Raw genomic sequence first — 23493 nt, 5'->3', positions numbered from 1 at the left:
CCCAAGCTCCCACGAGCCCCAGGACCGGCCCCGTCCACCGGGTGGCGGGCGTCCACTCCTGGGTGAGCAGAGGCTGGGCATCTGCGGAGGCGGACCCGGTCGAGCAGGGGTCCCTCTGGGATTTGGTCAGCTCAGTTGCACCCCCAGGCCTGAGGGCTGGCTTGGGTTGGGTGTGTGCACATGTGGGTACCCGTGCAGAGTGCAGATGTCGGGTGCCGAATGCAGAGTGCAAGTGCAGGGTACTGAATGCAGGGTGCAGGATGCCAGGCGGGAGTACTCGGCACGTGTGCGGGATGCGCGTATGGGACACGGGTGTGGGGTCGAGACAGTCCCCACCTCTGGTCCTGCGGCCTCCACTCACATCCACTTGGCGGGGAAGCGAGCGGGTCGGCCCAGGCTAGCTCAGGGCTCCCCGCGCAGTCCCTGGGCCACCAGGGCTGGGGGCGGGGGGGGGGGCCTTCCGGAGCCCGTTCTCCTACCGCCAGCGCGGCCCCTTTAAGCCGCTCGCGCACGCTCCCGGGGTGGGCGCAGGGAGGAAGCGCGCGAGCGTGCGCGCGCCGGGGCCGCGGCCGGGCCGTGCGTGCGCGCGCGACGTGCGCGGTGACGCGGCGTGGGGTTTCCCGAGGCTGCGGGCAGGGGCCGCCGCGCCCATCCCGATGGCTGGAGGCGTCTGAGGGGCGGACGGAGGCGGCGGCGGAGCGGGAGCGGGAGCGGGAGCGGGAGCGGGCGCGGGCGCGGGAGTGGAACAGCCGCCGCGGGACCGGACCGAGCCTCGCCGGCGCACCTGCCCGCAGCGCCCGCGGAGCGGCCCGAGCGCGACCACCTCCAGAGCGGCGGCCGAGGCGGCTGAGGCGGCTGAGGCGGCTGAGGCGGCGGGGCGCGGGCGCGTCAGGCGGGACGAGGTGAGCGCGGCAGCCCCTGCCCCGCGACCCGGGCCACGGCCCCTCCCCACAGTCGCCTGCCAGGAGCCGCCCCGCCCCCACCCTCCCCGCCCCCACCCCGCCGCGGGGCCGCGTCTTCCTGCCCCGCCCGGGTGGGGTCGCGGGCCGGCAGCGGGCGGGGACCCTGCGGGCCTCGGCTGGGGCCGGGGTCTGGGCGGTGGTCCGGTGTCCCAGGTCCGGGGCTCGGGATGTGCGGCCGGGGTCTGGGCGCTCTGGCCGGGATCAGGGTCCGGATTTCGGGCCCTGGGGCCGGGGTCGGAGGGGCTGGAGGCTAGGGTCTTGGGGCGGGGGCTTGGGACCCTGAGGCCAGGTCTGCGATCCGCGTTCTGCGGGGTCCTGGTTCCAAGCCCGCGGTCCTGGCTTCTCGGTCTGGGGTCCCGGCTCGGGGTCCGCCGTCCTGGGTGCTGAGTCGCGGTCCGCGGTCTGGGACCCGGAGTCCGGGGTCCTGGGTCGGGGTCCGCGGTCCGATCCGGCCCGATCTCACTGGGGGCTGTGCGCCGGAGGCTGGCCGGGGCGGAGGTGCGCTGGGCCGGGGTCTGCAGGCCGGCCGGGTCGGGGCCGCGAGAACAAAGGGAGCGGCGGGGTTCTGCAGGGGGTCGAGGTGCTCGTCCCTTGCCTCGGAGAAACGCTGTTTTAAATACACCTTTTCTGGGGACTTTGAAGTTAGTGCTTGCTGGTGACACGATGAAGAAAGGGGGACAGTGAAATGAGGAAGCTGAGGCCCGGCCAGCGGCTGCCCGCGGGTGGCAGTTCGGGGTGGATTTAAGGCAGAAACAAAGAGCGGTGCCGGGAGGACCGAACGGTGCGATCCTCGGCTATTTTCGTTTTCGCCGAAAAGTGGGAGGCAGCCCCGTCGCGAGCCCGTCGTCGTTTTCCCCTCGCCGGGCGCGGAGCCCGCGGGGCGGGGCGGGGCGGGGGGCCCGGGAGGCCGGGCGGCGGCGGCGGCCCCCGCGGCGGGGCCGGGCCGGGGTCCGCGCGCCCCCGCGCCCCCGCGCCGAATGAATGGCTCGGGCCAGGCCCCGCTACAAGATGGCGCGTCGCCGCCGCTGCCATTGTCAGCCGCCGCGCGCTCCCGGCCGCCTGCGCCCCGATTGTGCTTTGGGCCCCATTTACATTATTTAGAAGGGCCAGGGTGGGAGGGAGGGAGGAAGTGACCCCGGGCTGCGTGTCGCCCTTCGTCCTGCGAGCTTTTCGGTGGCAGCGGTGGGGGTGGGGGAGGAGTTGAGCTGAAAATTCCACCCGGGTGGTGGCTGAGCCATTGGACTTTTGAAGACACCCCCCCCACCACCACCCCCCGTATTTTTCCTTGCCAATTATGTTAGGTTCAGAAGGTATTGAAGCGTGTCTTAAGTCCTTTAAATTATATAGTTAGCATACGGAAGTAGTACTGGCTGTATCTACTTAATTCCTCTTTGTGGAAGCTTTTTAGTTTGGATTGTGAGATTTCATTTACTGAAGAAAAACAGCGATGTATGAATTTTTATGTTGGGAAGGGAAGTTACTGGACATTGACAGCTGCAGAATACATGACTGAATTTGTGTGTCAACGATGTAGACCTCTTAAACTGTGGTTTTAGTTGGGGGGTGTTTTTTGTGTGTGTTTTCGTCTTACAATCCATCTGATAACAGTGATCTCAATATTTGATGATTAAGCAGCTGCTTATGAGATTGATTATTAACCAAGAAAACGTGTAGATTATTTTTATGATTACCAAGTAAATGGAAGTAGTATTAGCTTTGTAAGAAGTTCCTTTTAAGTCTAGACAGTGGATAAGGTCTTTAGAGTGTTAGCAGTAAGATTTTTACGTGAATTCTTTGCTTTTGGATTTGAAGCTTTAATCTTTTTTGGAGGTAGAGAAGTAAGGTCTTAGTCTGAATTCTGCTAAGGTAGATAGAGTCTATTCTAGATTTTTCCGGAAGGTATATATTGCAACAAGAAAGTGAATAGGCAGTTCCTTTTTTGCTTCCTTACTAATATTGGGTGTGTGGGTGGGGACAGAGTTGGTGCCACCAACATGGAAACAGTCTGAGAACCTCCACACAGCACAATTGGATGGTAGTTTTCGGCTTGATTGAACTCTCTAACGACTGGAGTTGGCCAGAAATGGAGGGCAACTGGGATGGTTCATTAGAGGCCAACTCGTCAGACCCTGTAGGGGGTGGGGGGTGGGGTAGGGGTGAGGTCTCCAGTCTTTGGTGGCTGTGAGGCCCGACTGCAAGTCTGTCCCGAGGTTAGTGCTCCCGGCCTCGCAGGCATTGTAAGTGCTGCAAGGTTTTCTTAGTGAGAATTTGGGAAAGCAAAGTTAAGTTTTGTGACTGTGCCTGTGGCTTATTCCCATTTCTTTCTGCTGGGGAACCAGTGTTAGGGCTACATTTCATCTGCTGGAACGAATGTGTATGGAGGAGATCGTTCATGCAGTTTTGACTCAGAACTGACACTTTCTTAAATGAACACACCTATCAGACAAAAGCCTCTCCTCCAGTAAGGTACTGGAGTTCACCGCAGGGCTGTATTTAGATCACCAAAGAGGTGCTCAATCATTTAATGTCCACTGAAGAACATTCATGATACCTTAGGAAAGATTTCTTGGTTTGATATTTTGAGTTACTTCTGTTTTTTTTTGGGGGGGGGTTGAAGTTAGTTTCCTCAAATTTAATTTTAATCTCTAAACAGATTTAAAACAGTGTTAAAAGCCTGCAGAATAATGTGTTGTCTTTTTTTAAGGACTAAAACTTAAAACCTCTTCAGATTTTTTCATGCTTAGTGACTTTGATTGCAAAGCTTGAATCACCTTGGTAGACTTCTAGTGACAGCTTGAGAAAGAAAGGGACTGATTTTATGAGGAGTTAACTTATTTTTTAAAGCTTTGTTCTGTTACATTGCTAAAAATTTCTGTTGTCCATTGGTTTGATTGAAAAAGTTGTATTTCTCCAAATAGCTTTGAGAAAGGTCTTTAGGATATCTGTAGACTTACCTACCATCAGTTGGCTTTTTAGCGAATACATACTTTAATGAGTAACACTGATTTGATTTTAGACCTGCGGTATTGGCATCTATCTTCATTGGGTTGTTTTTTTCTCTCTGCCCGTGTTGGTTTTTCTGGCTCATGTTGCTTTCCAAATTGGATTAAATTCTTACTGTCTACAGACTTTGGCTTTGAAAAGCATTAGTGGATTGGTAACAGATATCCTCAATTTTATTATCTGGGCTTGACCATATGGCATGCTATATTATTTTGAAACCCCTATTAGTGTAAGTCCAGTAAGGCAATGAACAAAAAATCTTCAACTCCTTTAACGCTGGGAAAAATTCTGATTTCAGGTTTGCATTCATTGCTCTGTGGTTAGAGAAATTATGAAGCAGATGGGCCAGTTAAGTGTTTGGTTTTGTGAACATGAAGTGAAGGGGTAAAAGCAAGCTTAGATTGAAACAGGTCAGATACGCATTTCACAAACGGACAGACGCGTTTGTGACACTGGAAGGAAGGGCGGTCTAAGTGTGTGTGGGGGGGGTGTGTATACATTGAGTAACTCGGCATCATGTTGACTATTCTGGGAAAAAAAAAAAAGAATACCATTTCTTTTTAAAGCTATGGGTGTTGTTCCAGAACTCTTATTTAGGAAATATAGACAATCTATAGACCTTCAGATTGGTCAGAGGATTTAGTGGAATGCTAAAAGCTTTTTAAACCTTTTAGCCCTCCTGTTCTTGTGGCAGTGCCTGCCTGGCATTAGGTGCCACAGTAATCGATGGAAAGAAATTACTGCTGGCCTCCAGTGATCTAGAAGAGCTTCCCGTTTTGCAGAGCAGTGTTGTTTCCTTTTTCTTTCTCTGTCTCTCTCTGTCTCTCTCTCTCTCTCTCTCTCTCTCTCTAAGACTTAAGTATCTGCTTATTTGACTTTTTGAAATTTTAAATTTTTTAAAATTAGGATTTCTGGACAAAACCATTTTTTTTTTAAGTTTGTTTATTTATTTATTTATTTAGAGAGAAAACACCAGCGGGGGAGGGACAGAGGATCCGAAGCAGGCTCTGTGTTGACAGCAAAGAGCCCGATGTGGGGCTTGAACTCATGAACTCTGAGATCGAGACCTGAGCTGAAGTTGGATGCCTAACTGAGCCATCCAGGTGCCCCTGGGGAAAACCATTTCTACACGCATGGATTTAAAAGACAGGGGGCATCTAGCTGGCTCAGTTGGTAGAGCTCACCCCTCTTGATCTCGAGGTGTGAGTTTGAGCCCCACATTGGAGGTAGAGCTTACTTTAAAAAAAAAAAAAAAAAGAATCTACTTCTGAAATCATTGTTGCACTGTGTATTAACTAACGTGGATGTAAATTTAAGAAATAAAAAAAAGTAAATAAAAGCTCAAGTCAGGGTTATCTGGGGTAATTTTAAAGAGATTATTCAGTTGAACCTATATTCCCACTGATAAAAGGTTATGATTTAATAATGGCCCTCCTTCCTAGGGTGGCTGTTAGTCGACAGATGTGTGAAGCTCTTCGAGCAGCGCCTTGCCCACAGGACGCCCATTAGCCATTTCTGCTGCTGGTGGCCTTGCTTTGTAAAAATTTCCTGAACCGTGATCATGTTAGATAATGTAAGAAGACAGCTTACTGAAAGATTTGTTTTTTCTTTCTTCCAAATGGTTCCCGAGGAATATCATTAATTTGGGGTACGGAGCAAATGTGTCAGCTGTCTTTACAAATCCCTGTCATTTATTTACCACCACACTTTCTCCTGAGTCTTCTCACATTGTTTGCTTTTCTTGAAGGACTTTCTTTACCTTTATAGTAGAATTTTGATCCTGTTTGAAATTTGGATCCTATTTGAGTTTTGATCCATTTTGAAAACTGGCAGAATTATTTTTTTTTAAAGATTTCACCACAGCCTGAATGATGACTTGTTTTGATTTTACAAAACTTTGGTGTCCCTTGATTTGCCAATTAATGACAGTAATAATGAAATATTTTTCATATATTCTTATGAATACTATAACTGGAAATTGGTTTAACAAGTGCTTATTCAGTACCTTGTCTGGTAGGTGCTGAGGCTATAAACTGCCATAGAATTGGCGTGGCCCAGGGCCTCACTGAGTTTATTGTTTGATAGAGAGCCTCACAAGCAGAAATGCAAAGGAGAAATGCTCGGGTAGTGGGTTACAGGGTCAGCTAGGGTACAGTTACTGCTTCTCAGAAATAAAGTGTGTTTTAAGTTGAGACCTGAAGCACCCTATATCGAGTGTGTCTGTCATGCATTTGGCGGGTGGAGGGGAAGGAAGGAGTGTTCCAAGGTGGGGGAGATGGTGTGTTTCTCATGCAGCCACCGATTGGCCTCCTTCACTCCCTGTGTCTCCACCCAGAACAGCGTCTATTGCGTGGTAGTGGTGGTAGGTGCTCAGTGATTCCTTATCAGAATGAAAGAGAGCACAACAGCTCATCCAGGGATGGAAGTTCCAAAGGGCTGGAGGGTGGTAAGAAATGGACACTGAGAGCTCACAGTCTTAGGAAAGAGTTGCACTTTTACCTCAAGGGCTCTAGGGAGCCTTTAAAGAGTTTCAAAGAGCAGATTGAGGGGCGCCTGGGTGGCGCAGTCGGTTAAGCATCCAACTTTGAGGTCGTGATCTCATGGTTGGTGTGTTTGAGCCCCGCATGGGGCTCTGTGCTGACAGCTCAGAGCCTGGAGCCTGCTTCAGATTCTGTGTCTGCCTCTTTTTCTGCCCCTCCCCTGCTCACACTCTGTATCCCACCCACCCCCCCTCACAAAAACATTAGAAAAATTAAAAAAAAAAAAAAAAAAAAAAAGGCAGATTGACCTAATCAGGACCATGGCATGGTACTTGAGCTTGGAGCGTGTTCAGATGAGAAAGGAAGACTATGGTCAGGGCTCCCGAATGGGGTGCTTGGTGTGGAGATGAAGGCATCTGGACTGGGGTGATAAAGCTGGTGACTGAAAGATGGGGCGACTGAATGGAAGGTAACAAGAGAAAATGACCTCAGGAGTCTCTGTCCTGGGCATCTGGATGGCTGTTCGGCATTTACTGAAATAAGGAGCAGGAGCGGGGGGGGGGGGGGGGGGTGGGAGGGGGGGGGCGGGAGTTGAGTCTGAGGACACTTGAGGCATCCCCATGGCCTCCAGCAAGGGTGGCTCAGCCTTAAGCTTTCTGCTGTAAAGCTCTTCTCCCAGAGGTTCCTTGTACTGTTCACTCCTTCATTCAGGTCTTTGTTCGTGGACTCCCTCCTCAGAGGGTGTTCTCTCATCTCATGAATCTCTACCATTTAAAAAAATCTTTTTTTTTAATGTTTATTTATTTTCCGGAGAGAGAGAGAGACAGAGCCACTAATCTCAACCATTTTTAACCTGCTCTGCTTTCCTAGTCCTTGTGCTGATCTCCCTGCCAGTTCTAAGCTCCATGAAGACTAGAAGTTTGGTACACTACAGTATTACCAAGTCTCTGAAACAGGACGCATGAGAAATATTTGGATTTTGAATATGTGAATGTGGAGCAATGGAGGAGTGGTCTGAATTGGGAGGCGGGCCTTTCAGAGTTAACAGTATTTAGATGGTGATTGAAGTTTTGGAAATAAAGATTACTAGGAGCCGCGGGGGGGGGGGTGTCTTAAAGTGTGATCTGTGATTTATTTTTTATTTTTTATTAAAAATTTTTTAACATTTATTATTTATTTTTGAGAGACAGAGCATGAGCGAGGGGAGGGAGGAGCAAAGAGAGAGAGACACAGAATCTGAAGCAGGCTGTAGGCTCCGAACTGTCAGCACAGAGCCCAAGGCGGGGCTCGAACCCACAAACCGTGAGATCATGACCTGAGCCTAAGTCCGATGCTTAACTGACAGAGCCACCCAGGCGCCCCAGATTTTTTTATTTTTAATTTTAATAGATTTTTCTTAGGTAAACTCCACGTCCAACATGGGGCTTGAACTCACAACCCCAAGATCAAGAGTTGCATGCTCTACCGACTGAGCCACCCAGGTGCCCCCTCAAAGTCTGATCTGTGACTCCTGTGGGTCCCTGAAACCCCTTTCAGGACCCATTCCATCAAAGCTGCTTATACAGTCATTAAGATGCTATTTGACTTTCACTGTGTTGACGTTTGCATCGATGGCACACGAGCAGTGGTAGGTTAAACTGCTAGTTCTTCAACACAAATCAGGGCTGTGGTATGAAACCAGTTATAGTATTTATTGTAGTCGTAGTATTCTTCATCATCATGAACTTGTGTTTAGAGAAATCCAGTTTAATATCTGATGAAGCATAAAAGTAAATATTGTTATACTTTAACCCCGATACCTGTTTTCTTCCTGTCTGTGAGGCAAAATGGTACTAGGCCTAAAGTGCGAGTGCACCCCAACTGCAACAGCCTCTCCTGGACTGTGCCACACACAGCATTGGAGGAAGAGCTGGCAGAAGGGGATGGCCGTTTAGACAGGGGTTTTTGTATGGCAGATACTTTCTGAAAATTAACGAAGCAAACCAGATATTTCAAGGAACATTACTGACAGTATTGTTGGCAGTGATAAAATTTGAACTTTCAGATGGAAATTAGAATTTTGGAAAACTTGATTCTGCTGTCATGAGCTTGACAGCTTCCCAGGATTTAAAGACTTTTCTTGTAGGTGATGGTACTTAGGAATGTTTCTTTCTAATATTATGTAATGAAATATGTCAACATTTGGAAGATTTGCTTAATTCAGTGAACTGGTAGTTTCCCAATGGCCTGTGTGTGATGCTACAAACTCACAGATGGTGAAAGATCCATTCAGAGCACAAATCCCACGGAATTTAAGATGTAATGGTATTAAAAATTAATTGACACAGTTTCAGATTCCACATCAGAACTTCCCTTTAGGATGCTTACCCACTTGTCAAGTTTTGATGTAGTATCAGAGAAGACTGCATGTTTATTTGAAATGGCTGTTGGGGTGCCTGAGTGGCTCAGTCGGTCAAGCATCCGACTTCAACTCTGGTCACCATCTCGCCGACTGAGTTTGAGCCCCCTGTCGGGCTCTGTGCTGACAGCTCGGAGCCTGGAGCCTGCTTCGCATTCTGTGTCTCCCTCTCTCTCTAACCCTCCCCTGCTTGCGCTCTGTCTCTCTCAGTAATAAATAATAAACGTTAAAGATTAAAAAAAAAAAAGAAATGTCTGTTAAAATACTCCTTCCTTTTCCAACTATGTGCCTGTGTGAGACTGAATTATCCTCATATACTGCAACCAAAGCAAGACATTACTGCAGCAGATTGCAGAAGCAGATGTGAGAGGGGTGCCTGGGTGGCTCAGTTGGTTGAGCTTCAGCTCGGGTCATAATCTTGCAGTTCGTGAGTTTTCGTGGGGCTCTGTACTGACCGTGTGGAGCCTGTTTGGGATATTCTCTTTCTCCCCCTCTCTCCCTCCCCCTCCCCCACTTGTGCCTGTGCTCTCTCAAATAAAACAAAAACTAAACAAAAAAGAAAGATGTGAGAATTTAGCTCTCTCCTCTTGAGGTGGACATTAAAACAGGTAGGCTAAATAAAATGTAAAATACTGCTGTCTTTTCATCAGATTACTTCTTATTTTTTGAAAAAATGTTCTTCATGGTAACATGTAATAGGCTTATTAAACGTTTTGAAAACTTTTGTGTTTTAATTTCTAACATAGTAAGTATATATAGATATAACCCACAGGGACAAAAGCCCTCTGATTTTCAGTAATTAAGAGTGTGGAGGGAGCCTGAGACCAAGCCATCTGAACAGCAGGGATTTGGAGAGCAGTGTAGTGGTTAAACCAGCTGGGCCACATCTAGGGCACTGGCCCAGGGTGACTGCGGGACTGGAGACAGGCACTGTGTCTCCCCTTTCCCCTGCTGTTTGCAGCATTACGGGTGTAGGATTGTGCCTTTTCCTGGGGAGAAGAACCCAGAGATTTCTGTAAAGGTTGAAAACCCATTGGTGCAGCTTGAGAGGAAGAGAAGCTCCTGAAGGAGTGACCAGAAGTTGGGAGAATATCGGAATACAGCATTGAGACGGAGGACAGTCTTGGGTGGGGGTGGGGTGGGTTGGACAGAGTAGCAAATCTGGCTGAGAAGTAGACTGGGACTATTCAATGCCAAGATTCCCCGGGGCCGAGGAGTGACAGTGGGGTGTGGGAGGCTCTGAAGCAAGGGGGTGGAGAGGCGTGTGAGGAGGGAGGGCTCCGTTCCACCCGATTTCGGATAGAGTAGCCTGGCATTGTCAGGTGTGGAGAGGAAGGGGGCTGGAGCGGGGAGTGGCAGTGGTCTGCTTATTCTGGGGGCTGAGCGGTGCCTGGGAGCAGCTGCTGTTGGGGCCAGGAGAGACACGACTCCACCCTGGGAGAGGGACGCCTGTCAGGTGGTGGGAAAGGCCGTGCTGAGAAGGAAGGCAGAGCAGGGCCCTAGAATTTCATTTTATTATTATGAAAAAGTTTGTTCTAATTATTTAGTTTGAGAGAGAGCAAGAGCAGAGGGGCGGAGAGAGAGAGAATCCCAGGAAGGCTCTGCCCAGTTAGCATAGAGCCTGACTTGGGGCTCGGACTTCTGAGCTGTGAAATCATGACCTGAGCCAAAGTCAAGTCTTCTAAGTAATCTCTGCACCCGACCTGGGGCTCTAACTTACAACCCTGAAATCAAAAGTCACATGCTCTACCCACTGAGCCACCCAGGTGCCCCTTTAGAATTTCATTTTAAGGAAGGAGGTCGATGGGGAGCCTGGGTGGCTCAGTCGGTTAAGCAGCCGGCTTTGGCTCAGGTCATGAGCTCACGGTTTACATGAAGTATGTTGGGAGAAGTACTTTAGGATTTCCGTGTTGAAATGAATTCCTTCAAACCTTGACCCTCCGGGACCTCCGCTTGGCATTGCCTTGGCAGTAGATGGCCTTCCATTTTGCCCTGCTGGTGATGATCCTGGTGCTGTTAGTTCAGGTTTGTGGGTGCCTCCGGTGCCAGGCACCGTGGTAAGAACTCACATCAACTCGGAGGTGGGTACTGTGAATAGCCACATTTCAAAGCTGGCTTAATGGATGGGGGGCGCAGGCAGTGGAACCCATATTTGAACCTGAGTCATTTGCCTCCAGAGCTCTTAATTCTTACACTGTGGACCCTCCAACATGAGCTGTTTCCCTTCCCCTTTCATCTCAGAAGACTTCTGTGTGGGCATCTGCTCCTTCATGTATTATTAAAGGGAAGATCCTTCCGCTTGAAAACATATTTACCAACAGTTTTATCTTTAGTTTCTTCTTCAAGGGTTCTGTTCGACCTTCAGACATGACTAAATGACCAAGTCTGGTTTTTTTTTAAGTTTTATTTTTATTTAAATAATCTCTACGCCCAACATGGGGCTTGAACTCATGACCCTGAGACCGAGAGTTGCATGCTCTTCTTACTGAGCCAGCCGGGCGCCCCTAACGTGACTAAGTCTTATATAACTTAACCCCCTAGTTAATCTTGGTATCTTCTCTGGCCACTCCTCAGGCAGGCGATCTGTTTCCACTGCTTCAGTTCTGTATCCTGTCCTCATTCTCTGAAGATCTTTCTTCCCGTTCCCGTTGTTTTTATAAAGATGCCCTTTTCAGTAAATCCATTTTAATCTTTAATTTTTGCATTTTATTTTATATTTTATTTTATTTTTATTTGTTTTTACAGTGAGTGAGTGACCTTGTGAATGCAAGCCGGGGAGGGGTAGAGAGAGAGAGAGGCAGGGAGGGAGGGAAGGAGAGAGAGAGAGAGAGAGAGAGAGAGAGAAAACCTTAAGCAGGGGCTCCATCTCACAACCCTGAGATCATGACCTGAGCCAAAATCAAGAGTGGACGCTTAACCAATTGAGCCACCCAGGCACCCCTAACTTTTACATTTTAAAAATAAAATGTTTAGTATGTTTATTATAGAAAATTAGGACTATAAAATGAGGGAGAATATGATTTCCCTATCAGGAAATAAGATTGTTATATTTCTTTTGTTATGTATTATTTATATTCATTTTTTTAGAAGTTTATTCATTGTGGGGGGAGAGAGAGAGGGAATGTGGGTGGGGGAGGGGCAGAGAGCAAGAGAGAGAATCCCAAACAGGCTGACGCGTGGGGCTCAATATCATGAACCATGAGATCATGACCTGAGCTGAAATCAAGAGTCGGCTGCTTAACCAGCTGAGCCACCCAGACACCCCTATGTATATTATATTCATATGTTTGTTTTGTATTGTTCACACGTAGAAGTGCAGAGATGTTTTTCCCCCAGGTTGGGGATCACTGCATGGATATTTTCATCCTAATTTTTCTACTTTGTTGCATATTATGTGTATTTCTGAATGTTACTCGTATTTGAAAACATGAACTACATGGCAAAGATTGTCCTTTCTTTCCACTGCAGATTAGCTCTACCCATGTGTTGGACATCCTGGTTCTGCTGCTGCTTAGCTTTGAGGCCTTGAGTGAGTTACTTCTATCGCATGTTCTCATCTTGGAGTACCTGGAAGGCTTAAATGAGATGGTGCAAACAAAACGTTCACCCTTCTGCTTAGCAGGTGCGAGAACTGGCACGTTGGCGTCCAGTATCACTGCTGCTTAGGATGTTTGGCCCCTTGGCTTTTCCCCTTTCCTCATGTGCTTCTCCAGGCTGCCCGTGCTCTCTTGTCTCTGTGGTTGTCATTAAGGTTTTCAGGGCTTCCTCTGCTTGGCTTTCAAATGTTAACTCCATTATTTTCCTGTGGGTGCTATGACAAATGATCGCAAACTGAGGGGCTGAAACCACAAATTTACTCTCACAGTTGTGGAGGCTGGAAGTCTGAAACCAAGGTGTTGGCTGGGCAGCTTCCTCTGATGCTTCCTTCTAGCCTCTGGTGGTTGCCGGCAATCTGGTTCTGCCTCTGTCTTCGCTTGGCCTTTTCGTCTCAGCATACGTCTCTGCTCTTAACGAGGTTTCCAGTCATTGGATCAGGGCCCACACTAATCCAGCATGACCTCACTTGAAATTAACTAATGGTATCTGCAAAGACCCTTTTGCAGATAAAGTCACACTTACAGGTGGATAGTAATTTTTAGGGGATACCGTTCCAAAACCCACCGCAGTTACCTATAGCTTCATCCTTGACCCCGTTCTCCTTGAGGGTTCCTAACTCCTTCTTTGCCACGTCTTTACCCTCCTTTCATGGCCAAACTTGTAAACTCAAGTCTCCGTCGCAAGTTGAAGAAACCAACACAAGAGAACTTAAATGGAAAGTTAAATGTTTTATAAGGATTCTTGATGTCTCTCACAGAACCAAAGTTCAAGAATAGAGGTGGGCTTTTCAGTCAATGTGGAGTCAAGGGATGAAAAAAACATTTGAGAATCTGTCCATCTCATTTCCATTTTCCTTGTTGGTAAGCACCTCTCTGCTTCTGCTTCAGGTTACAGTGCACTCCGAAATGGCCTTACTTTTTTTCCCCCCGTTTTTAGTATATTCTGCCTCTTGGCATTGAACTGGGTTGACCAACACCACCTCTTTGAAACACTCTCCTCTCTCAGTTCCTGGCTCCTTCATACCTTTTGTTTGTGCTTCTTGATTTCCTTCCAGGTTTCCTCTTTTACCTGGCCAGCATGTTCTCAGTTGTCTGGCATTTCTCAATCTTGAGTCTAGGATTCTTTCTGTTCTTTGGCTCTCCTTCGGTGATCATGTCTGTTCCCATCTGTTGCCTTTTTTTTGTTTGTTTTTTGTTTAAGTTTGTTTATTTTGAGAGAGAGAGAGCAAATGGAGGAGAGGCAGAGAGAGAGAGAGAGCGCGCTATCTCAGGCAGGCTCTGTGACGTCAGTGCAGAACCCGACGCGGGGCTCAGACTCATAAACTGAGATCATGACCTGAATTGAAGTCATCCGCTAAACTGACTGAGCCACCCAGGTGTCCCCATTGTCTTTTTTTTTTTCTTTTTCAATGTTTATTTTTGAGAGAGAGAGAGAGAGAGAGAGAGAGAGAGAGACCGAGCATGAGTGGGGGAGGGGCAGAGAGAGGGAGACAGAATCCGAAGCAGGCTCCAGGCTGTCAGCTGTCAGCACAGAGCCTGACGTGGGGCTTGAACCCACAAAACGCGAGATCATGAGCTGAGCCGAAGTTGGATGCTTAACCTACTGAGCCACCCAGGTGGCTACCCCAGTTGTCTGTTTTAAAGGCTGTTTACTGATGGTTTTGATGACTTTCAAATTTATCTCTCCAGCCTTTCTGACCTACAGACCCATCCATCCGCTTGTCAGCCCCACATCTCCATTCCTTTTGCCGTTTTCAGTGCTGAGTCACTAACCCTTTTAGGTCTCTGTTTGAGTGTCACCTCCTCACATAGGCTTTTCCTGGTCACCCCTCTTCCTAGTCACGTTGATTGGCCACACTTAACCACCTTTATGGCATTTCATCTCATATAGTGACAGAATAGTGAAAAGTCCTGCCTCTTTTTTTTCCCTAACTGGCCCAGGTTGGAAGTAGAGGGCACCTCCATTGGGCTCTGTATGTGACCAGGGCTGGTTCTGTGCATCTGACTCCCTGGAAGTGTCCATCGGTTCATCTGTAAGCCCAGGACTCAGGGATTTTAGACCAGTGCCCCAGCGAATCTGCTACACGGTCAGGCTTGGGGACAGTGGCCTATGAGACCATGTAGCCAGGACCTGAAGTTCTGGGCGGTTTTCTCAAGAATGGGTAAGAGAGTTATTGGCAAGACTGGGGGTCTCCTGCTGATGGGATTTGGGTTTGGGGTGGCTGCTGTGGACCCGGAGAGATGAGGTGGGGGTGGGGAGGGCATCTCCTAGGCATTGGTGGAGTCAGCCCGGGAGTCTTGGTGCCAGATGCTGATTGGGAACGCGGTGAAATCGTGCTTTTTAAATCAATAAGTGGCCATCATGCTCTCTTTACATTTTCTTAAAATAAAGGAACTGACCAACACACATTTCCTGTCACTTAAAACTTGACATATTCAGGAAGAGGCTGAGCTGCTGAGGAACAGGCTGCACTCTGAGGAAGTTCCCTTAGGCTGTGAAAGAAGGGCTTTAAAATAGCTCTTGTAGTCCAAACATTTTGCTCCCAGATTTAGATAAGGCGAACTTAAAAACAGTAATAAAATTGAGAGCTTCTAAAATTGTTGAGATTAATTAATTAATTGTAAGTCAGTGGGTAAACGATTCTTTTTTTAAGTTTTTTTTTTTTTTAACATGTATTTCTTTTTGAGAGACAGAGAGACAGAGCATGAATGGGGGAGGAGCGGAGAGAGAGGGAGACGCAGAATCCGAAGCAGCTCCAGGCTCGAGCCGGCCGCACAGAGCCCGACGCGGGGCTCTAACTCACAAACCGCGAGATTGTGACTCGAGCTGAAGTTGGACGCTCAACCGACTGAGCCCCCCAGGCACCCCACGATTCTTTTTTTTTTTTTAACAGCAGAGCCGTCTTGTAGGAACTTCTCTTGTTCCTGTACTGATTCAAAGAACTTGGGGCTCCTGGGGGGCTCAGTCAGTTGAGCGGCTGGCCAACTTCAGCTCAGGTCACGATCTCGTGGTTTGGGAGTTGGAGCCCCGCGTGGGGCTCTGTGCTGCCAGCTCGGAGCCTGGAGCTGCTTCGGATTCTGTCTCCCTATCTCTCTGCCCCTCCCTTGCTCCTGCTCGCTCGCTCGCTCTCAAAAATGAATAAATGTTAAAAATAAAAACAAAGAACTTAGCAACATGTAGGTATTTATATAATAAACCTCTTGACTCTGTGTTAGTTTTTTTTTTTTTTTAACGTTTATTTATTTTTGAGACAGAGAGAGACAGAGCATGAACAGGGGAGGGGCAGAGAGAGAGGGAGACACAGAATCTGAAACAGGCTCCAGGCTCTGAGCGGTCAGCACAGAGCCCGACGTGGGGCTCGAACTCACGGACCGCGAGATCGTGACCTGAGTCGAAGTCGGACGCTTAACCAACCGAGCCACCCAGGCACCCCATCTATGTTAGTTTTTAAATGGCCGAACACGCGTTGGTCTGCAGCAGTGAGCACTCTGGATGGAAGAGAGACTGCTCTGCTCCTGGAAGTGGTACGTTTCTCCATCTCCAGTACAAGCTTTTTCTACTTTGCTTTTAATTTTGATCTTTCAGATAAGCCTTGTACGATAGAATTCCTTTTCTGTGATGGGAATGTTTTATGATCTGCGTTGTTCAGTATGGTAGCTCCTAGCCATGTGTGGCTATCGAGCACTTGAGATGTGGCTCAGGTGACTAAGAAACTTTTAGTTTTATTTAGTTTTAATACGGTTAAGTTTTAAAAAACCACATGTGGCTAATAACAACCCCTACTGGATAGCACAGTCCTAAACTGAGTGTCTGGGCTGCCATTAGTAGAAATTTGGGAGGTTTGAGGAAAAGTCTCCATATACGGAGTGAGAATTTGGGAAATTAAAGTCCTTTCAGTACTTCTGTTTAGCAACTCTTGCCTGTCTAGTTGGGAAACTATATCGTGTGAATCTTGGGGTGCTTGTCAGATGCGATAAATGTATGTTTAAAAGAATAGTTCAGGGATGCCTGGGTGGCTCAGTCAGTTGAGCGTTCATCTCTTGATTTCGGCTCAGGTTGTCATACTGCAATTTATGGGATCGAGCCCCTCATCAGTCTCTGCGTTGACAGCGCAGAACCTGCTTGAGATTGTCTCTTTCTCTGCCCTTCCCCCACTGTCGAGCTCACATGCACTCTTGCGTGCTCTCTCTCTCCCCCTCCCTCTTAAGATAAACATTAAAAAAAAGAATAGTTTATATTGTGTATAGAATTGGAATTTTGCTAGTCAAATTTACTTTTTTTTAATGTTTATTTTTGAGAGAGAGATTGAGAGAGAACATGAGAGGGGAAGGGGCAGAGAGAGAAGGGGACAGAGGATCTGAAGAGGGCTCCACGCTGACAGCAGAGAGCCGATGCGAGGCTCGAACCCACAAACTGCAAGATCACGACCTGAGCTGAAGTCGGAGGCTCAACCAAGTGAGCCACCTAGATGCCCCCAGTCAAATTTACTTTTAAATATTTTACACCCCCCCCTTTTTAAAAAATATACACAGTCCCTAAACTTGCTGTACTTAAAGTATCTGGGATCTTGGTTTTGGCTAGTTTTAACTATTTATGTCTTCCTGTGGTCTTTGGAGCTCACCCAGAAGCTAGGATTTGAGTCTCTGTTGGGGGTCAGGCACTGAAGTGAAAGGGCCCTTGAGGTACTTTGGTTTTGCATCTGTCTTGTTTCTCCTGTGGGAACAGAGGAGCAAAGTCCTTGTGGGTAATCTTTGTAGGATCGGGTAGAGGCCACCACGAGTGTCTGTTTCACTAACTGTCCTTTGGCGATCGAGGAGGAAAAGAATACGTAGATATCAACCCAGATCTGAAGTTAACAGAAGACTGCACAAGGAATGCGCCCAAAGTAATGAATCCTTCCTTCCCTTGTGGAAGAGCCAGTCCCCCTCGAGGTGCAGACAACATTCTGCTCTTGCTTTTTGTCTGGAGACGTTTGTAGTTGTCACAGCTTGGGGTGTGCTATAGGACTGCTACTCCACATCAGAGGGTTGGGCAGCTCAAGATGTCAGCAGTGCCAGTGTTGAGAGCTCTGACTTAAACTGATATGCCTTCTGCAGTGACGAAAAATTCATCATGGCGTACGTTAGTCACTTACCACTGCACAACCACAAACTGCCCTCCGATGTAAGGACATAAAACAATGACCACGCGTTCACCTTTGTGCCAGGGCAGGGCTCAGCCAGGAGAGCTCGCCTCTGCTCTGCATGGTGTCGGCCGTGCCCACGGTTGCACTGGCAGTCATCTGGCAGGTGGGCTGGGGTCTGCGCTTCCTGGGCCTCACCGGCGTGGACTTCTGGCCAGGGTGCCTCTGTTCTCCGCGTGCCCTCTCCAGCAGGCCAGCCCAGCCGTCCTGTGGCTGAGTTTCAAGAGGGCAGGAGCAGAAGTTGCTAGGCTTCTTGAGGCCATGCTTAGAAGTCGCCCAACGTCACCTTAGCTACATTTTGTTGGTTAAAGGCAAGTTACAAGGTCCAGTCCAGACTGTAAGTATAGGGAAATAGACTCTGGATCTTGATGGAAGGACTTGCAAAGAATCGGTGCATTTTTTTAAAACCCATAGATCTTTCGATAGAGTGGCATTTAGAATTGCCTGCTTTAGGATGTCCAGTTAATATTAAGATTTCTGTGGAATGAATTCTAAAAATGAACATTAATTTGTTTCAATTAATTTAGCAAATATTTGCCAAATACTGTGAGCAAAGACACTGTGCTTGTTAATAAGTACTGGGCAGTAGTTTCTGATTTTCTGATGGCAGAGACAACAAATTTCTACCGTTATGGTGAGTGTTGTCGGATACTAGATGGAGAGGGGCGTGGTTTAGGGCAGTGGGGGAAGACCTTCCTGAGTGGATGACACCTCAAGCGTGAGAGGGAGCCAAGTAGGTGAGGGTAGAGAGAAGTGTTTGCAGAGTTCTTGAGGTGGGGAGGACGCCTGGCCAAAGGGGAGTGTCCAGGGAGCAGAGTGGTAGACGTGCATGTTGGAGGGAAGATGTCCTCGGTCACCAGTTTGCCCAGAACAGGTTTCAGTGTGCGCTTGGCGAGCCGTGGTTCTGTCTGGTCAGTGCCTTTGACTTTCAGAAGTGCCCTGGTGTGGACAGTGCAGATTGTGGTTACCACACCATGGAAGAGAGTTTGGATTTTTCCTTGGTGCAGCGGGAAGCCATTGAAAGAGTTTAAGCAGGAAGTGACAAGATGTGAATTTTAAGATTGTTCAGATTGCTGAATGAAGAATGGATTGTTAGGGGAAAAAATAGAGGCAAAGATCATTTAAAGGAGGCACTTTTTTTTAAGTTTTGTTTTTTGTTGTTTTTTTTTTTTTTAGCATTTATTCATATTTGAAAGGCAGAGGGAGACAGAGTGCGAATGGGGGAGGGGCAGAGAGAGGGAGACACAGAATCTGAAGCAGGCTCCAGGCTCTGAGCTGTCAGCACAGAGCCCGATGCGGGGCTCGAACTCACGGACTGCGAGATCATGACCTGAGCCGAAGTCAGCTGCTTCACCGACTGAGCCACCCAGGCGCCGCTAAAGGAGGGATTTAATGAAAGATGATGTGCCTTGGTTAAGGGTGGAGTGAGGAGGTGGGAAGAGAGGGGTAGATTTCAATCTGCTCTGGAGGTGGAACCAGCCAGAGTGCTGGTGCTGGTGCTGGTGGTCTGGGCGAAGGGGCAAGGGAGAGAGTTTGGCTGCCTCCCGAGTGTTTGCTTTGTAGACTTCAGGGTGGCGATATGGGCCACTGGGATGTGGCCGCATGGGTGGGGCAGGTTTGCTGGCTGTCCATCGGGGATCAGGAGCTCTGCTTGGAACATCTGAGGTTCCGAATGGCCGTAAGACGAGCGAGTGCTGGCTCATCAGTGTGTTCTCCAGGAGTCCAGTCTGGAAGTCAGAGATAGATGCTGTCGCCCGTGCACGGGATTGGCGATGGGAGCAAGAGTGCCAGCCATCAGCGGTCTGAAAGAGGCATGCACAGGGGCAGCTCTTCAGTAAGCAGGGTGGGTGGGTAACTGCTCTGAGAGAGTGTGTTGAAGGGTCTCTTTGACTGAAGGACCGCAGGTACTAGGTGGTGAACCCTGTGAGGTAGAGCTGATTGGGGTGAGTTGGAACATGGGAGGTGAGGAAGGAGACGCCAGCCATGGAGATGGGGTGGCACGAAGCTTTGCCATGGAGGGGCAGCGAGAGGGCTTAGGCGTGTTGGAAGGTCAGGTGGGCCCAGTGGAGAGTTGTATTTTTAAATAGGGAGACTCTAAGCGTCTGTTTATTTGGGTGCATGCGAATCCCCCAGGGTCGTGATCAGTGCAGACCCTGACCCAGGCGGTGGGTGCGGCTGAGGCGGGGCTCTGCCAGGCCCCCCGCCAGGCTCCTCAACGCCTCCCTTGCTGCCGTCCCTGGGCCGTGTGCTGAGAAGCCACAGTGGTGGAGGACATTGGTACAAGGGAGAGAGGCGGTCACAGAAGGCTGACACCCTGGGAGCCAGGGGTTCTCCTCCATCGGTACTGCCTCAGGCCCGTCTCCTCATCTGTGCCGGCCGTTTGGTTGGCCTTTCGCTTCAGCTGCTCTCACGGCTTTAAAATTTGTCCTAATCAGTATGCTACTCTGTCCAGTTGAGCAAGTTAGCTGTGACCCAGGACACGTGATCGACCGGCTTTCAACAACTCTTGTGAGGTTAAACAGCAGTTTGACTTAGTATAAAATTTGTTTGCTAACTGAGCAATGGGTTGAACCAGTTACCTTTTAGCAAACAACACTTTAGTGTCATTTCAGCAGTTCTCCTGTGCGGGAGTCTGCATAAAATGCCTGCCAAGCTCAGAATTTGAAGGTTTGGAAGAGACAGAGTGACATCAAGAAAGATGGTTTTGAGGGGTGCGTGGGTGGTTCAGTCAGTTGAGCGTCTGGCTCTTGATTTTGGCTCAGGTCATGGTCTCACAGTTTGTGGGTTCAAGCCCTGTGTCAGGCTTCGCGATGACAGTGCAGAGCTTGCTTGGGATTCTCGCTCCCTCTTTCTCCCCTTCCCTCCCTCCCTTCCTCTCTCTCTCTCTCAAAATAAATAAATGCAATTTTTTAATGTGGAAAAAAAAAAAAAGAAAGATGGCTTTGAGGGGCGCCTGGCTGGGTCAGCCGGTGGTGCATGCTACTGTTGGTCTTGGGGTCGGTAGTTTGAGCCCCACGTTGGGCGTGGAGCCTACCTTAGAAAGAAAAGAAGAAGATGGCTTTGATTGGGAGGGAGTGGGATTGGATTTCAAACAAAACAAAAGATTTTTAAATCTAAGACTCCCAGCAAAGCAGCATGACAAGTGGGTGCGGGTTAACTTGGATACTCCCTGATGAACTGAATATAAGTAGCTCTGAGGCTTTATACGTAGTGACCTGTTACAAAATCGGGGACATTCTTGGGGGAGAAAGTTTTGAGGGTAATTGGGTCATCTGGAAGAAGAGGCAGAAAGGAGGAACCAGCTACATGATGAATAACTGTGATTAGACAAACAGGTTCCTCTCACTGCCACCCCCTCGTCTTTCCGGCTCATTAGTCCTGTGAGTGAGACGGCCGAGATTCACCAGGGGAGGAGGCGGGGACAATAAGAAAGTTCCAGCTCCACGCACCTGTGCTGCTGCTCCTGCCCCTTCCTTTCACCTTATCCTACCTTAGAGATCCCTGGGAGGATCAAGATGCCTGTGGGGCCCCGGCCACAACTCATGCCTGTAATAAACTGTGTGGTTGCTTTATAGTGAAGTTCTGTTTTTAGTGCTATTACAAAACTCAGTAACTTGAGTCCTGAGTATCAAATAATGAATAGAAAAGACAAAGCAGTGAAGGTTCGTGACAAGGGCCATGAGTCCTTATAAGATGCTTTTTTGCAAATAACTTACTCTTTTATAGAAACTAACTTTAAAGATAATTTTTTGAGTTCTTAGGCACATAGACCAATGCCATTTTCTTTTCTTTTCTTTTTTTTTTTTTATGGCTATTAGGTCTGAACCTTTTCTTTTTATAAAGAGAAAAGTGTGTTTAAGTCAGTTGTAAGACTATATGAAGAGCACTTAAGTAGCATTATTGAAGACAAGAGAGGACTTGAACGGGTGTGAGTGTAGAACTTGAATGCGGGTTACCTGCGTACACATGCTGACGTGTCACTTATGGGGGGGGTGGATATTTGAGAGGAGCCTGTTCTATGAAGATGAGGGGGGAAAGTGTTCTGTTTGATACAGATTTTAAAAGTATTATAAAGCATAGGTAGATGGAACAGAATAGGCTAGATGACAACCTGTCGCCTTATGGGAATTTACTTCACGATTAGTGTGGCGTCTTAAATGAGTTGGGAATGGATGGATTTTAATGTGAAAGATGTTGGATCAAGGGGCAGTCTGCTGGGAAAAATAAAGTTGAAAACTCCACACTCCATAGCACATACAGGTTCCGGGTGGATTAAAGGATTAAATGTAAAATTAAAAACATGAAAGTACTAGAAAAATATTGGATATATTTTATAACCTTAGAGGTGGGGTGTGTGAGGAAAGGATTTCTTGACCTGACGCTAAGGCTACAAGCCATGAAAAGATTATCTGCTGAAGTACTCAGAACCTGTCTATATCAAAAGACACCCGATGGACGACCTTTGAACTGAGGCTCCAAAGCAGACAAATCGGAGAAAATATTAGAAATGTATATGATAAAGCGTTGCTATCCTTAGTATAAAAGAGAAAATTTCAAAATAAATTATTCTGGCAATTTCAATTTTAGGAATTTATCCAAAGGAGAAAATAACAGAATACTTACTACAATGTTAGTTATAAAAACAGTATTAAAAACAGTCTCTGTTAGAAACCATCACCTTGAATTTTGGAGGTAAAAGAAAACATTTGTCAATGGTGACTAGAATATAAACTCAGTGAGGGCAGAGAGCTCCATGACATGTGCTCTGACACGGTAGTATGTCTCTGAATATTTGGGGAATGAATAAATGGTTGAATCTCCCTGCCTATCACTAGGGATTGGTTACGTCGAGGGACACTCACAGAATACTGTGCATCTGTTTAAAAAACATGTAAGGTGGCCCTTTTTTGTCACGAGGAGATGGCCACAGTGCAGTAAATTGGGAGGAGGGGAGAAGGATTATGTATAGTGTCATTTGAGTCATTTGTGAGAAATTATGCACCTGCGTATCGAGGTCTAGAAGAAACACATGCCCCTTTTCACCCCTGTGGGTTGATGGGGGCAAGGGACACATTATAGTAAGGGACTGTTTTTTCAGTATTTTTTGTGGAAAATTTACCAACATCATGATAATTAGGGAAAAGAAATTTTCATTTTGGAGGAAATGTAACGAAATATAATGACTTAACGTTTGAACGTATTAGAAGCTTCTCAAAGGTAGCGTAACTGAAGTAAGCGTATTACAGAAATCTCAGTAGTTTGAGCTTTTTTTATTGAAGTGTAATTGACTAAGTTCACCTTTGAGGTAGATGATTTTTACTGGTGCTGTAGTCTGCTCCTTCATAGCATCTTATGTTCCTGGTTTGCTGTTTTTTCCTGCATCTTTTCATTTTTTGTAAAAGATTTAATGCCACAGGTATTGTTATAATTGACATAGAACAACTGCAGTCTAAGTGTTTTTTTATTAAGAATTTATGTTTTTAATTAAAATGTTTATTTTATTAGAGAGAGAGAGAGAAAGAGCATAAACGGAGAGGGGGAGAGAGAGAGAGAAAAGAAAGAGAATCCCAAGCAGCTCCTGGCTGTCAGTGCAGAGCCTGACACGGGGCTCGATTCTGTGAACTACAAGATCATGGCCTGAGACTAAATTCAGAGGCAGATGTTTAACTGACTGAGCCACCCAGGTGCCCCTTTTAAGATTTTATTTATTTTTTTATTATTTTTTAAAAATTTTTAATGTTTCTTTATTTTAGAGATAGAGAAAGCACAAGTGAGGGAGGAGCAGAGCGAGCTGGAGACAGAATCTGAAGCAGGCTGCAGGCTCTGAACTGTCAGCACAGAGCCTGTCGTGGGGCTCGAACCCATGAACCA

General features: G+C 47.6%; 1 protein-coding gene across 2 annotated transcripts in view; it reads left to right on the top strand.

Annotated features, from left to right (window-relative positions):
• Positions 1-769: 769 nt before the first annotated feature.
• The window catches only part of GNB1 (G protein subunit beta 1), an 89270-nt gene continuing 66546 nt past the window's right edge, over positions 770-23493 (top strand). For both annotated transcript variants that reach the window (XM_023257953.2, XM_023257952.2), the window contains exon 1: positions 770-902. The gene's annotated coding sequence lies outside the window, so the exon portion shown is untranslated. The remainder of the gene's footprint in view (positions 903-23493) is intronic.

This window comes from Felis catus, chromosome C1, assembly GCF_018350175.1.
Source record: "Felis catus isolate Fca126 chromosome C1, F.catus_Fca126_mat1.0, whole genome shotgun sequence".
Classification (NCBI taxonomy): Eukaryota; Metazoa; Chordata; class Mammalia; order Carnivora; family Felidae; genus Felis; species Felis catus.
The sequence above is the reverse complement of the archived record's forward strand: the minus strand, read 5'-3'. Positions and strand labels throughout refer to the sequence as shown.